The sequence below is a fragment of the Chironomus tepperi genome, unplaced genomic scaffold (genome assembly GCF_022539635.2).
Source record: "Chironomus tepperi strain 1889 unplaced genomic scaffold, CSIRO-AGI_Ctep_v1 contig_163, whole genome shotgun sequence".
Lineage (NCBI taxonomy): Eukaryota > Metazoa > Arthropoda > Insecta > Diptera > Chironomidae > Chironomus > Chironomus tepperi.
In genome coordinates, this window is record NW_027226285.1 from 1,063,137 (window position 1) to 1,079,869 (window position 16,733).

A 16,733-nucleotide genomic window follows, 5' to 3' on the forward strand; every position below is an offset into this window, starting at 1 on the left:
TTACAAATGAATGGATAAGAACCGTAGATATAGCATACGTTTAATGAACTTAATGCGCAAGGCTTAAGAGTCTAAAGAGTCTAAAGCAGGTTTCAATCGGCGGCACATGCTATTAGAAGCTTCTACTTCTAACTAAGTAAAGAGTAAGTTATGAACATTAATTATGAACAGTCCCCACTAAAATGTATGAAACTGACCTTTGGCTCAGATAAACTGTTTACTGAACCTCTTCTTCATAACTCTACTTTGTTGAATGACTTATTGAGATCTTTAAATAATAAGTTTTGAACAAAACTTCAAGTTAAATCGGATTTTGTGTTGAAAAGATAAGTCAAGTCGGTATTGGGCTCTGTTTTTGTGTAAAGAAGTGATCTTTAATCTTTAATAGTTTCCGTTTAGTCTTGGTGGTCCTTGTTACTTCTTTTATGGCTCTTTCACTGGTTCTCTTAGAATTAATTTAAGCATGTCAGCTTGCCAGTCCAATTCACCATATATTAATCAGAGTCTAGTTTGATTTCACTTCACTTCGTGGCTAAGATTGACGGCCTTCACCGCGAGTAGTGGGAAATGGGGAAGTTAAGCTAGGACCAGCTAAAGCCACAAGTATTCCTCATTCACCATCTATAGAAAGCCATTTCTAATAACTATAAATATTCAATTGTCTATTTTTGTCTCTCAATAAAATTAAAAATTCCAATTCTTCTCATAAACAGCATTCTCAATAAGACAACCAGTACAAAAATTCAAAGAATTCTCAAAGTACCAATAAAAAACAATTTAAATGCAATTAAAAGTCACAAAATTGTTGAGTTATTTTTTAAAAAAAGAATTCTTGTCTGTTTTTGAACATTTTTTTTTCATTTTTCATGGTCCATAATTCTTAATATCTCAAATTCGACTTCTTAAATTCAATACATCACATAAAGGTTAACTGATTTTTATTGAAAATTATTTAAACTATACACAATCATATGCGTAACATGATCATAAAAAACAATTCATATTAACATCAATAAAAATCATATTAAATTCTCGTAAAAAATATGTGCTGTTGTTATTATGTAGTCGTATGTTATTGAGTCCCATCAATTCTCCCCCCTCGTCATAATAAGTCTGTATAATTATTGTACGATACGATCTCTAAATTTAATATTTATAAACAGTCTGGTGATCATCGTGTCAACGAAGCATTGCGAGATCATCAGTTAGTTTGGGGTTATTACATTTCTATGTCGGATAGGGGGAAGTAGTCGACTCCAATTTTGGATGAAAAAGTCGACTTAAATCGATTTGAATCTATACAGAATCTGAGTTGATCACGAGCTCTTTGGGGAAGCATTGCTGAATGAAAAATGGGAAAATTGAAGAAATATTGGACCTACTCAAAAGGGTCAGATGGTCAGAAATGCCCTAAAATCATCAAATCAACTCACTATATCCCATAATATACTTGCTTACTTACTTCGTGGGCCGTACATACCAGTTGTGATCCATGGCTACTGCTTGGCAATTTCTGATTCTATGTGCAATACTGTTTCTATCGATAGCTTCCCCCATATCATACCTTATTCAATTGTGCATAAATAGATAGAATAAAAAGATAATAAAATACATATCATAAAAACTGTCGGCTAAGGCTTAACAATCGTGGTCATGAAAAGGTCAACAGATTCTATTATGCATCTCAGGGGTGTAGCTAGATATTTATTGAGGAGGGAAGAGATTTTTGAGGAGGTTTAAAGATTTTAGAACAAAAAATCTAGAAAATTGAAGAATTTTTTCCAGCAAAATTGGGTTTGACCCCCAGATACCCCCTGATGCCACTCGAGCACCGATTACATGCGTAGAAATTCTCTAGAATCATGTGTTCATACAGTAACACCCAATATCGCGATAAAATGTAAATTTTGTTTTCGTCACATCACAGCTTATGTGGTCAATAAATGCTAATTATTTTATTTTTAGTCTGCTGCCTACTTGCGAATGTAAATTTACAACACGCATGAACACAACAGCAAACTTTAGAACAATATTTTTATTAGAATAAATTTACAGCAATAAATTGTTCTGTTTTGTCTCATGAAAATTATAGTTATTAAATGTGTGAAGTAGTGAACAAGGGCGCACTTATGGTGAGTCATGTAGAAGATTAATGGTTCTTAAATCATTCGTATTTGTTACTTAATAGTGCTTTTATGGATGGAAGAATTTTAAGAAGCTGTAGACTTAATTAGCACCTCTTAAAATGATTCTAACCTACAATTTAATCATAACATACTCATAACGTTCTACATGATTTACAAAGAAAATGAAAGGAAAATATTAATCACTGTCTCGTTCGCCATATCGCACCTACTTACTTACTTAATTACTCGTTATTCAAACATGCTCCACAGTTTTGCGCTTAAATAAATATCAATTGTGAGGAAAATTAATTTCAACTTGGGGTGATGTCAGTTGTTTTTTTGTGTGCAGGCTTAAGTGCTCAAAAGCAAATTAGTCATTACTAAAGCAGTGAAATTATGATGTAGTACGAAATGTTGTTTCTATTTTTGAGAAATTTGTTACTTTTTCAATGACTTAATTTGTAGGTTCTTGGTGGTCTTGATTGAATTTCGTTGTGTGCTGGCTTGTTATTTGGATATATTTAGATTGAAAATTGAAGCTTGAGGAGTTTATCAGGGGACATGTGATATTTTGCAATTTACCTGTCTGATAGCCATTCGACTATCTAACTACTCAATCTATTGGTCTCTTAAGTAGCTAACAATCCCAAATAACACAATGTTTTCGCTAAGGCACCGCTTTGTCGCTGTATGGACAGTATCATGACTCAAGAATCCGACTAATTAGACACTCTACTATCCGATAGCCTAAAAATTAACCTTTTGGCAAATTGGAGCAGACACAGGAAAAGGTGGAAGATGACAGAAAGTGCCATAACCTGGAAGAAACCACCAGCAGAACAGCATCGAGATCCGGATTACAACTAATTACTGTCCCTAAGTCACAGTTATTGCATTTTTGATGTCGTGTGCTATTCGGGTTCTATTCAACATCATCTAGTTGATCTGGACTCAATAAGCAAATGACTTTAAGTACCCAACCCTTAAAAATAAAACATCTAAAATTTAGATTTATAATGCACATATACTTTATTTCCTTCACACCAATAAATTTTAAGTATACTTTTCCTCTGTGCGCATCACATCTATTTATAAAATAGCTGAATAATCGACATTATATTGAAGAAAAATAACAGTAATAATGATGCAATTTCTATATCTCTTCATGTCTTTTTCCTTGAAAATTGCTTTTCAATAAGCATTAAATAATATACTTTGCAAATTATTCAAGGAAAGTAGACGAAGCAGAACCCCTCAAGTGTATTATAAACACACATCATTGTATCCCAGCTTTCCTTACTTACATGACAATGACAAAAGAAAAACAAGCGAGAAGTCTTTATTACCAATAGAATTTCTGGCGCCACGTCATTTTCCCTTCTTCTTCTTCTTTGATATTCATCGCATGTGCGACAAAATACATTTATTAACAAGTGTGAAAAATATTATTTTTTCAAAAATTGTGAGTGCGGCATCAATAGAAGAAATCTTTTATAGCTATAGATTTTATTGAAGTGTAAAGGAATTTTGAGGTTTTGTAATAGTTTATTTGATTTTATCAGATATGATAGGGTCTTGCTGCAATCATGGCTAAAAAATTGATCAGTACAATTTCAAGTATAGAATGTCCTTAGTCAAAATGGGCAAGGAGGTGAGTTTTCAGAGTATGTCGCTCGGGCTTAGGTCTGATGGATGTCATTGGGTCAAAGGGATTCAAACTAGTTTGTCTTGTCACTCTGATCTAGCTATGATTATATGGTAACTATGAATTTTGCCGAGCAAAGCAAGGGCTCTTCCCGATCATCACACATTTTTCATGGCGCCTAAATGATAATCTACATGCCAATTAACATGAAAATTGCTACTCGGCTGCCATGCACAATTTACCGACAGGGCTTTTATCATTAGAGACAAAAATGACCAATGTTACCCGTGTGGAGGACAATTGGCGTCCATGTGGCTGCTAAACGGAGGCGGCTCCCATTTGACACTAGTAGAAGAGTTGGAGCGTTCTATATTTGTGCCACTCGGTTATCTATGTGAAATTCTTAAGTGATTTATCAGAAAATTGCGTGAAAAATGTTATTAATGAAATGAGAATGACAGATGTGCATTGTATTAAGTAGGTCACTGGGGTGTTTACATTTCCATATCTACAATTTTTCCAGATTTTGTTTGTTAAAGGAAATTCCAATGTGTCTGGATTAATTTCTATGCCCCAAAATTCAGAATAACATATTTATTTGTGCTGAATCTTGGATATCATCCACTTAAAATGTGAACATTCACTTGCACTTCCTAAAATAAACAAGCTGAACAAACAGTCAATATTGCATAATTAGAAATGAGTCCGTGATAATGTTTTATGTTATCTTATCAGCCATCATTCTGATTATCAATCAAATGCCGTTCAATTTCCTTTATGTCTTGTTTTTCTTCTTTTTTTCATAATTTTTATGAACCCATATCTAACAATAACAACAAAAGTCTCAATGGGAATATTAGGGAAGACATAAAACTATTTATACTGGAGACAACTTGGCGTACAACTTGACCTTCGTATTCAATTCGGAAAAGAATTTTGCAATTCCAACGCGCAACGAATATAAAAAATTGAATGAATAAAATTAATGAATGAGTTGCTACTACTAGAGATGTAGTAAATATTATGAATGATGGAAAAAGAGGAAGTTCATCATGGACAAGTTTTGAATATTTTTGGTTATGAATGTAAAATTAATTTTTTGTAATTTAAAAATTAGTCATACTAAAATGGAAACTGTGCGGTTTTTGGTGACATCGTGAATTCTTGAGAATATTGAATGGTTTTTAGGAATTGGTGACTTAATTAATGACAGTCATAAATACAAATTGTAAATTTGAAAGTAATGCAATAAAGTATATTGAATATTGACTCTGAAGTCAGAAGTTGGATTATGAAGGCGTTATTGACTGCAATATTATTCTCAGGAGCAACTTACTATTCAAAGTTTATTCAATTGGATCCAACAGACTGGGATTTCGGAAGGATGGCCTTCAAACGAGAAGCTTTTACAATAAAATATCATATGACATCATTAAGGAGATTCAGATGTCCGGGTACGTATCCTAAGATATACATGCGAACATGATTACTCCTACTGCACTTGGTTGGCGCTTAAGCGACTTATACAGGAAGTCATGGATCAGAATTGATATGTACGGCCAGCGAAGTAGATAAATAAGTAACTGACTACTAATCAGAGAGTTTGAGATCCTCAAATATGTGACTGGCTCCCAAAATAAATCGAGATCTATTCAATTTTCTAATAATTTCATTTTTCATTTAGTCAGACAGTAGACATACTACAAATAGCTTAAGTATGGCTTTAGCTTCCAAACATTACACGCCACTTCACAAAAAAAAACACTTATTGATAGCTTAATAATCACAATAAACTTTATTTTCATCATAGTTGTACCCCTAAGCTGAAATTTACTTGACATTGTACTAAATACACTAGATGATTAAGTTTTGTGAATTTGCAAATCAAAGTCATTTCCTATTTATAATTCTCGTCATGAATATTATGACTTTAGCCACAAGAAATGTGTTTCCAATATAAATTCATGCTGCGACTTTTTCAAAAGACTTAAATATTGACTTCCATTGAATTTTCACACTCAAAGTGCTCGCAGATTTATTGCGGATATTTAATAATATTTGAAGGCTATTGATTCACAATATTCGATAATGTGTAGGAGTAAGTTCAAATAAAATTTGAATTCTATACAGCAAGTGTGAAAAGACTCAATGAGTCATAGTTGAATCATCTAAAATCAACCTGGTGTGCCTCTTATCATCTTCTTGATCTTCAAAATCTCAAAATACAAACGATACCATAAATGAAAATTCTTTTAGAAATATCAACATCATCTGTGACAATTTCATCTGCAGCTGATTCGAAACATTCAAAAAATAAATTTATTTATAAATCGCCTTAGTGTAGTCAAGAAGAGGTAGCAAATCATGCTCTCGTCATGAATTAAAAAGAAGGAAATTTGCTAATTTTATAAAAAAAATTTACGCATTTTCATTTCATGTTCAATTTTATTAACGAGTAACCACTCAAAGTCTATAAAAAATTGTTTTCTTTGAGCTTCTGTTTATTTTGTTGGCATTTTCTCATTTGATTCGCAATGAGTTTGGCAAGAGTGATTAACAATTTAAAGCTTCTATTAACACTTTCATAAATAGTTTTGCATGGGTTGATTTTTAATAATGTTTATTGAACTGAGTCTCCTGAGCCTCCTGAGTCTCCTGAGCCTCCTGAGTCTCCCGAGTCTCCTGAGCCTCCTGAGCCTCCTGAGCCTCCTGAGCCTCCTAATTCTCCTGAGTCTCCTGAGTTTCCTGAGCCTCCTGAGTCTCCTGAGTCTCTTGAGCCTCCTAAACCCCCTGAACTGCCTGAATTCTCTGAACCTCATGAATCCCTTAAAATCACTTATTAACAATTCATAATGGAACAGACTGTAATTAGTCGACCGTATGTCTAGTCATAGGATTGGTATTTGTGTAGCTTGCATGAAATGTTACAAGATTATATCACACATTTCAAGCTTTTAACACACATGCTAAGCTTGTTAAATACATGCCAAGCTTATACCTAGACATATGGTCGACTAATTGCAGTATGTTCCACTAGGGATTATTTCATAATTCTTTACTCACATTGAACCGATTTGTACTGTTAAATTTAAACCATTTTGGACAGGATTTTTGGGACTTTAATTTTTTCTAGGATAGGTCTTACTTCGATGCAATCATTTGCTAAAATTAGTCTTACCACCTATCGATTTTTAACTTTAATTAATATGCCTAGGTAAAAGTGTTTATGAATAAAGGAACTGCCTAGGTATGCAAAACCAAGACAATGGCACATCTAAGTAAAATGGCTGCCTTCGAAAGTCTAAAGGGGGTCGAGAGGGTACATAGTTTTGTCAATAAATCGATTTCATCATCATAGTAATATGCTCCAATTCCTTAAAACACACTGACCGATGATATTACTGTAATATATTTGAATTTTATGACACCACTCGCATTTTACACAAATCACCAAGAAAAGAAATGTATTAATATTTTTTGGAGATCATCCGAGCTAGAAACAATTTTTCTAGGTCACAAAAGTGAATAATGACTTTGAGGTCGACACTGAAACGTCAGATATGTAGTGGAAATCAAAAGCAGCTCATTTTCATTTGCAAAAACATCTGGAAAATTCCATATAGAATATTTGTTTCTGGTCTGCATTTCGTCGTTTAAAAATTTTCATTCACAAAAATTATTTGTGTGGGGAATTGACTTGAAAAGTATTTTTATGGGCATCAATAAATTACGATCGAAAACTGGAATCGCTTCTATATAAATCTTTAAATAATATATTCTCAATCATAAATTTGTTTTGTCATTCTCACTGTGTTGTATGTCGCTCCAATGCTATGCAACATGTTGCTTGCAATGTTTTGAAAACATTGGAATATTTGTTGCATATTGCAAGTTTTGAATGTGTTATTGCTTTGTTATGGTTTGTAAATTTGATGTTTCAGTGTTTTATAGATTGAAACTGATGTTTTTTCCATGTCTTCAATGTTTCATTGATGTTTTTATTCATGTCTTGAATGTTTTATTGTTTAAAAGAGATATTAATACAGCAATATCAAGTAATTCATTCATAAAAATACAAAATCATTCAATTGTGAACAAAAATTATTATTATGTTAAGCAGATGATAGTACAACATCACAGAATATAGTTGTTAAACAAGTATATAATTAAATTTAAACCTAGAATTATCAACTTTAGTTACATGATGGATATTTTAGATGCAACAAAAGTTCGACCATATTTTCTACTGTAGCTTAATTGTAGTTTTATCATGACTACTCGAACAAATCATTTACAAACCATTTTTTTCAGTTAAATTAATGTCAGTAATTCACGCAATAACACATTTTAATGCTACTGATCCCTCAATGTAATCCAATGTTAAGCATATGTTTTAAACTATTTTACATAATATTAATTAATGTCTTGGATTAATGGAAAATAAATAAATAAAACATTGAATCAAAAAAATATAAAATAAACCATAAAAAATTTCGTAATTTTTAAAACTAAAAAACTGCGTCAAATGTTGTAAAATAAAATAAACAAAGAATTTATGTCCTTTAATTTTATGCCACAAGTTCTCACTATAAATAAAATTAATTCAAATCTGAACCTCGAATTTCTTTTTTAGAAGTAGTTAAAGTAATTATGTCTAACACGTTAATTACGATTTTATGATTATCATGCTCCGATTGCATAATGGATATTCTCTTTTTAGACATTAACTGAGCGATTGTAACAAATTATGTACATTGAGAACAGCACTAGGTAAAGCATAAAAAGCCGCTTAATTATCGTTTCGCTTATCATCACACATCATGCTTTTTTGTTCCATTCTTTAAGATATAATGCATGGAGTTTTACATATGAATGGGAAGAAAATTCATGGAGATATTGTCGGTTTGTCTGGTCAAGATGTGTAGAATTTGCTTAGTCATTAGAGGTCAAGTGTGGATGATGTACTGGATTTTTGATTTCTAAAGGTTATTTTAGAGGATGCAAGGCTGTAGGATTGCTACTTTTTTTGTCTTTAAGTTTGCAGTTTTGGACGAACCTGAATGAAACCTTTGAAAGTAAGGGAGTGGGTTTAACCTCCCCAAATTCCCCGTTGACACCATTTACGAATACTCCCCAAAATTATTATTTAATAGTCATAATAAATTCATTCTAAAATCGTGAGAACTTTCCACCTGCATTCATCAAGTCACTCAACATACCTGACTCAGCAACTGCGCTTTATTATTCATTCTACCTCACATGCCATACTAAAAACTTTTAAGTGCATTTATTTGCATAACTGAACCGTGAAACAAAAGTCAAACTGTAGTTTGTTTATGATATTTAATACTATTAAAATGAAAAACGAACAAAAAATGCTAAATTGCGGCGAGTGCGTGGCTATGTATAGTGTAATATTTAAAAGAAAGGGGGATATATAGCTCCTTTATATTAGACAATGCTGCATGATAAATGGACTCTTATTTACAGGCTATTAAGCATGATTTAAATAAAGTGTAGAGGAAAATTTATGGAAATTGTTTAATTTTGAGATTGAATTACTTTAGGTGGTGTAATGGACATTAAATTTAAGGTAGGGATTACTATCAGCTTAGTGTTGTTTAATTTATATTAATGTGTGATTAGAGAAATGATTTAAGAATCTTGACCTTATTATAATTTTAATGATTTTAATTGGAAAATTCAATTTTCGTTGAGAATTTTTTAAGTTCTTTAACACATTGAAATTATGAATATTTGGTGCCAGCGCCATCTATCAAAAGTCAACCCAATTTCTTTTTGAATAATTTTATACAGTTAAATACACAAGTGGACAGAATTTCATTGGACTAGTTGTATATTTAGTTACATATAATGACGACTTATATCAACATGACTCCTTAGAACTTTAGATTCAAATTTTCAATAAACCATAAAGGAACTGATCAGTTTTTACGTAATGAGAAGATTCGACTTTTTGCCATCACCTTGAAAATATCCTGGATTGGATGTGTTGATAAGGACACTAGAGTTCTCAATATCCTGAATTGGCAGAAGTTAACGAAAGATAGAGCTGTCTACATACGTTCTTTAAACGCGACAATGGGCCCACGTGCGCTCCAACCAAGGAAGTAAGTAATTAAACGTATTTTTAATGAATAACGTACAGCAATGTATGTTTACTACTAGTGCCATCTACGGAAAGTAAATCTAATTTTTTCTTGTTTGAATGATTCCATGCTGGTAAATTAGTTTGAATTGAATTTGTTATGGACTGATAGAGACAGTAGATTTTTTAATTTAATTAATATTTTACATAATTATTGAACTCTTCAGAGCCAGTTTTCAGTACTTCCTTTATACTTCTTTCATTTTTATGGACATTTTTGGGTCAATGCAATAATGCACAAATTTTTATGGCATGTAAGCAAATTATTTCATATAATTGAGTTTTTCAGATGCTTTCTTTAATTGTGAATCAATCAATTTGGTTCTTCTCTTTTTACATAAAAGACATTAAAATTTGATGAGTTGGAAAAATGCATTTCCGAACATGTGTCTGTCATGGACAGCAGTAGAATATTTTTAATTTCAAAACCCCTCAAAAAATTAAAGTTTTTCTCTCTATGTCTTGAACTTCATTGGTAGTGTGTGAAAAATGGCACATGAACATGTTCATTTAAAAAAAAAAGCAACAAAGCTTTGTTGAAAGTTTGATTTTCCTTGCGGGTTCTTTTCTCATTTTTATTGGTTTTTACTCTGTTTGACATTTGTGTGATAAAATTTTAATTACATTAGTTTTGTCTGAATTTGAATTGAATGTAGATGTGGAGCTAATACCGAGTGATACAGACATTTGCAAGGCTGCGAAGTTCAAGGGATTATGGCTAAGTTACGTGGTCTAGCGTCGATAACGCTAGATCATCCTTAGACATCATTGGAACTCACCTTGACTTAGTATTGCTTGATGTCTTGAATGCTCATTATATTCTTCATTGCTTCTCTGACTTGATGCTTCCTTCCGTCCATTGATTTTATTTGGCATTTCAAAAGCATTCTTCTCAATTTCATGACGTCGAACGTGTCGCTCGGATAACATTTTAATTGATCAAGCTACGTCCGCCCCTTCATTGAACTTTTTCAAACTTTAATTACTACCTATCCAAAGTCTCTTGAACTTTCAGCAATGCAAAAATATATTTTTAATCACTTTTTATCCCCGTAAAAAACAAAAAATAATTTTCACTCTCTTTAGTACTTTTTAAAGGATAACTTGAACCTGCTGGCTTTTCTTGGATATTCATTGATGTTCTTTCAGCACTTTTTGCATTTTTAATGTATAAACATTTCGTTCAAGTAAACGTAAAAAAATTGAGAATTCTTTTGGGATTTTGATATCTTTGTTAAGTCTTTGTAATATACAATTTAAAAAATTAAGGGTTTTTGAGACGGTATCAAGATCCGAGACCTGAGCGACTTTATGTTGGAGGAAAAGTGTATACGGAGTTCAAGTTGAGTTCACTTGAATAACGCACAAGTTGGTTTATCGATTTAAAAATCTGATATCAGATCGGTGTGACTCTTATATGATGGAATTGAGTCCGACATTAAATCACCCGAGTGTACAAAGAGCACGCTAAGAGCATGCTCAAATTTTCCCTGAGCACGCTAGTGTGAGCATGCTCTTTCATAAAAAACCTGATACCACTACTTTACGCATCTGAGCACGCTCAGAGAGCATGCTCTTTTAACGGGCTCAGAGCACATCGTGAGCATGCTCTAGAATGTGGTGTGACATGAGACATTTATTGAAAAGTGTCATGTGACATAAAGTTGAGCATGCTCAGAGCATACTTAGGAGCATGCTCAACGAGCGTACTCAAGAGCATGCTCACTGAGTACGCTCTAGAGCGTGCTCACTAAGCATGCATAAATATGCAAAATTTAAAAAAAATTAATTAATTTCACTTAAGGAAGAGAGAGAGTGTACTTTTTTAATACTTTAATATTAGTACGATTAGAAAATGTTAATTTTATAAATCCTGTTTAATTAATAATCTGAAAAAACCAAAGTTAGAAAATTTCGCTTTTACCTGGATTCGAACCTGAGACCGCTTCGTTGCTATATGAGACCATCGCCTTAACCATTACGCCACCGCTGTATTTTACCTAATAATTTATATTTGGCAAAAACCATATATAAATGTTATGTATTTTACTGATTAATTTTAAAAGTTTTTTGGTTATTTTTTTCGGTGTTTCACTGTATTTTCAGGTGGATAATTTTCATAGATTTTCCAAGATTTTCCACATTTCCACGTTGTGCTCAGAGTGTGCTCTTGAGCATGCTCAACGATGTGCTCAGGTGAGCACGCTGAAATTTCATAAACTACATTTTCTCGTTGTGCTCAGAGTGTGCTCTTGAGCATGCTCAACGATGTGCTCAGGTGAGCACGCTGAAATTTCATAAACTACATTTTCTCGTTGTGCTCAGAGTGTGCTCTTGAGCATGCTCAACGATGTGCTCAGGTGAGCACGCTGAAATTTCATAAACTACATTTTCTCGTTGTGCTCAGAGTGTGCTCTTGAGCATGCTCAACGATGTTCTCAGGTGAGCACGCTGAAATTTCATAAACTACATTTTCTCGTTGTGCTCAGAGTGTGCTCTTGAGCATGCTCAACGATGTGCTCAGGTGAGCACGCTGAAATTTCATAAACTACATTTTCTCGTTGTGCTCAGAGTGTGCTCTTGAGCATGCTCAACGATGTGCTCAGGTGAGCACGCTGAAATTTCATAAACCACATTTTCTCGTTGTGCTCAGTTTGTGCTCTTGAGCATGCTCAACGATGTGCTCAGGTGAGCACGCTGAAATTTCATAAACCACATTTTCTCGTTGTGCTCAGAGTGTGCTCTTGAGCATGCTCAACCATGTGCTCAGGTGAGCACGCTGAAATTTCATAAACCACATTTTCTCGTTGTGCTCAGAGTGTGCTATTGAGCATGCTCAACGATGTGCTCAGGTGAGAACGCTGAAATTTCATAAACTACATTTTCTCGTTGTGCTCAGAGCGTGCTCTTGAGCATGCTCAACCATGTGCTCAGGTGAGCACGCTGAAAATTCATAAACCACATTTTCTTGTTGTGCTCAGAGTGTGCTCTTGAGCATGCTCAACGATGTGCTCAGATGAGCATGTTAAAATAAAATGTGGCATAATACACGAGCATGCTCAAGATATGCTCAGGAGCATGCTCAAGAGTATGCTCAGATGAGCATGCTAATATTTAAAATGCCATTTTGCATGAGCATGCTTAAGATGTGCTCAAGAGCATGCTCAGTAGTGTGCTCAGGTGAGTACATCAAAATTTTGATTTTGAGTATGCTCACGAGCATGCTCAGTTGAACGTGCTCACCTGAGCACGCTCAAAAATATTTTATATTTTTCGAGAGCACATTCAGAGTGTGCTCATGAGTGTGCTCAGTTGAGCATGCTATGGTGAGCACGTAAAACGATGAATTTGAGCATGCTCAGAAGCGTGCTCACAAAACTGAGCACGCTCTTTGTATACTCGGGTCAGAGTCACACCGACCTGGAGCTGGATTTATGGTCGATTAACCGACTTGAGATATTCTGGACAAATGAACCCCAGAACTCCGTGTGGCTAACAAATGGAGCCGAATTTCTTATGTGACATTGCCTAGTATACTTCCTCACAGTTGTTAGAGAGCATGACTTAAAGAAAATTTAATTCTGCTTCTTCTATCTAGTCTTCAATACACAGCTCTTATCGTTTTATTGGATAAACAGCACAAATGTAACAAAAGCATCATCAGACTGTCATTACAACCCTGCATTGAAAAATTTCGCGATAAAACTACCTTTTGTTCATTTCATTCATAATTAATATCAGTGTCTCGAAAAATCTTAAGGTTTGCGAAAAAGAAAAGCCACGAACAGCATAAAACATGCTGCAATTAATTTAAATTTTCATTAAACCCAAAAATGAGATTGAAAAATTTTATTAATAAATTTTTGTACTTAAATTTTAATGAGCAATGACGGACAAAGCTTCAAGTGCTTTATACTTGATTGAAATACAGTTTAGATTGTGCGGATCGTGATTTGTTGCATTGACCGAACATATCACCAAAAATCTAATATCTTAGTTAGCACTGCCCACAAATTAAGAAACAAAGTCGAACAATTCAACCGTATAAATTTGCATGGAGTTATTCCAAGCACCAAACCTATAAAAATTTGTTTATTAAAATTTATTTGAATCTCGATTCTATCCTCACATATTGAATTTTATTATACGTGCAGCTCGATTTCCCAACATGAACAAAACAGCGAAATTTTAATTCATAGATGAGATTTTTCCTTCCGCTACGTGGATATAAAAATTTATATATATTCAATATTATACTATACCTTGGAATTGCATATAGAAAATGGAAATGAAATGTCCGCTTTTTTGAATTATTGAATTTGTTGAAAGCTTTTTAATTACCTTGTATAATCCTTGTGGTGAAGTTTTGTCGAATTTGTTTGATACAACGTTGCTCAAGCTGCCCGAAAAGCACATGACGTGGAAAAGATCCGACTTCAAGTCCACTTGATTCTGACTTGAGACTGTATTTTATCAATTCTGTCCTGGAGTCAGAGTCAAGACCGCTTGGGTATGGATTTTCGGCCATTTGTACATAGTGTTCCTTCTGGGTTTGGTTCTTCTAAAGGCATGACAAGGTATTTACTGGCTTTGCCAGCCCTACAGATTGATTGTTACTCCTGACTTCCCAATCAGCAACATGTTACTCATCAAGTTCCTGACTTGTTTCTTAATATAACCTTATCTAGAGCCAATTTTATCATCATTTACTTCCAAAAGCAGTTAAAGTACCTCAACTCCTGAAAAAGCACATATTTAGGAATGGCAGGATACGATTACTCCCACAGAGTCCCTTTACTGCTTATATTAAACCATCTAACACAAGATCTGACCTAAATCAACAACTCAAACATCCATAAAACCTCATAAAAAAATGTAGTAAAATATTCATATTAGGCTATCTACGCCAGAGAAAAAGTTGTGAAGCATAGGAGGATGAAGAAGAAGCAGAAAAAAAATTGAAATTTATTGCATAATTGCAAGTACATACATAAAATTTGTTGCATGCATAAATCCACTGTTGAGTAATTTGAGTAATTAAATTAATTTTCATTCAATTAAATTTCACAAAAATGAATCAAAAGTAAGTGAGGATGAAAAATATATATTTTAGTTCTCATTTCATGAGAAGTTTAAATCATGTGTAAAAAGCTTCACTTCCACGTAGGTGGAATAAAAAAAAAGAATACTGCAGGGAGTTATTGAGAATGGATGAACAATTTTAACTAATATTTATGGAATTTTTCGGACTGAATTTATTGTTGTGAGTTTATTGAAAATTATTTGAATCGCGTGTATTGGAGGATATGTGAAATTTTTCATGAATCGCATGCTCGTACATTCATTCTGTTGGTCAATGGTGTATTTTTTCAGGATTGTTGAATTAATTCAATGGAATAAAAATGGAAAAATTGAAGAAAAATTTGTCAAAATATATACAATAAAGCAAAATATTGATTCAGAAATTTCCATAAAATCCATTTCCATGCGGTTTGGGGTTCTCTATAAATGATGTCTTATTGTTGTAGTCAGATGACTGATTCAGACGACACAGTAAGACGAAATAGTCAAATGACACTGTGACACGACATAGTCAGATGACACTGTCACACGACATAGTCAGATGACACTGTCACACGACATAGTCAGATGACACTGTCACACGACATAGTCAGATGACACTGTGACACGACATAGTCAGATGACACTGTGACACGACAAAGTCAAATGACACAGTCACACGACACAGTCAGACAGAATTGCCATAGTTAGATGAAATTCAGACAGACTAGTGTCTAGCAGTAGCCATCTAACAGCTTCAGACCACTTCGATCCATTTAAATATCAGACATTATAAGCTAAATGACTCGATTCTATATATATAGAAAAAATTAAAATTACAAATTTCCATTCTCCTTCCAAAAAGTTACTTAAGCATTAAAATTGAATGCAAAGAAATAAGCAGAGCTTGTCATTTAAATTAATGGTCGTCGGTTGCTTTATCATTCCATTCACGGCACTGTGTCGCAAATGTCCAGGTAAGAATAGCAAAAAAAAATAATTAATTTATGTAAATTTTATGTCATTTACGTATTTTATTCAAATAAAAAACTTTCTTCTGCTTTTGTCGTGACAAAAGCGATGATGGTTGATGGTCTATGTGGAAGAGATGAGTAGATAGACGTCGGGGGAGTAATTTTTTTTATCTGCTTTTCTTTCAATTTGTCAGCGCATTTTTTTACCTACATAAATTCATTTATTAATTCGTTTTGCGTGGTAAATTTTGTTTTTTTCGGTAGGGGAATAAAGTTAAAGCTTGGAAATTTTTGGTGCGGAACTTTAAAAAGCTATTGTGTTGTTGATTTAATGAATGTAATTGAAAATCTGTTATGAAATCGAATGGAATTTATATTAAGGACGTTCGAGACATTCCTCAATGTTCATATTGTTCAAGTCCTAGTCATATCTCCAAATAGCTCAGCATAATCGTCAGGCTACCGGTATCTGACGGCACTGAACTGATGATTATGCCTCTAAGGCCCTGAATTCACCTTTTGATACCTAAAATTTAACTCAGAGACATCACATCGACCAGTTAAAAGCTTATATTAATCAATCTTCCTCATGTTGCTCAATTCATAAAGACTAGCTTAGTTGCCTGTTTAATCAAAAGTCTACAACAAATTCAGGAGTTTTGATCGTAAACCGTGTACAAATTTCCCTACAAGGAAACATTAATAAAAATTAATCAAACTTTTAATAAATTCAAAATGACAGAGTTGATTTCACTTGC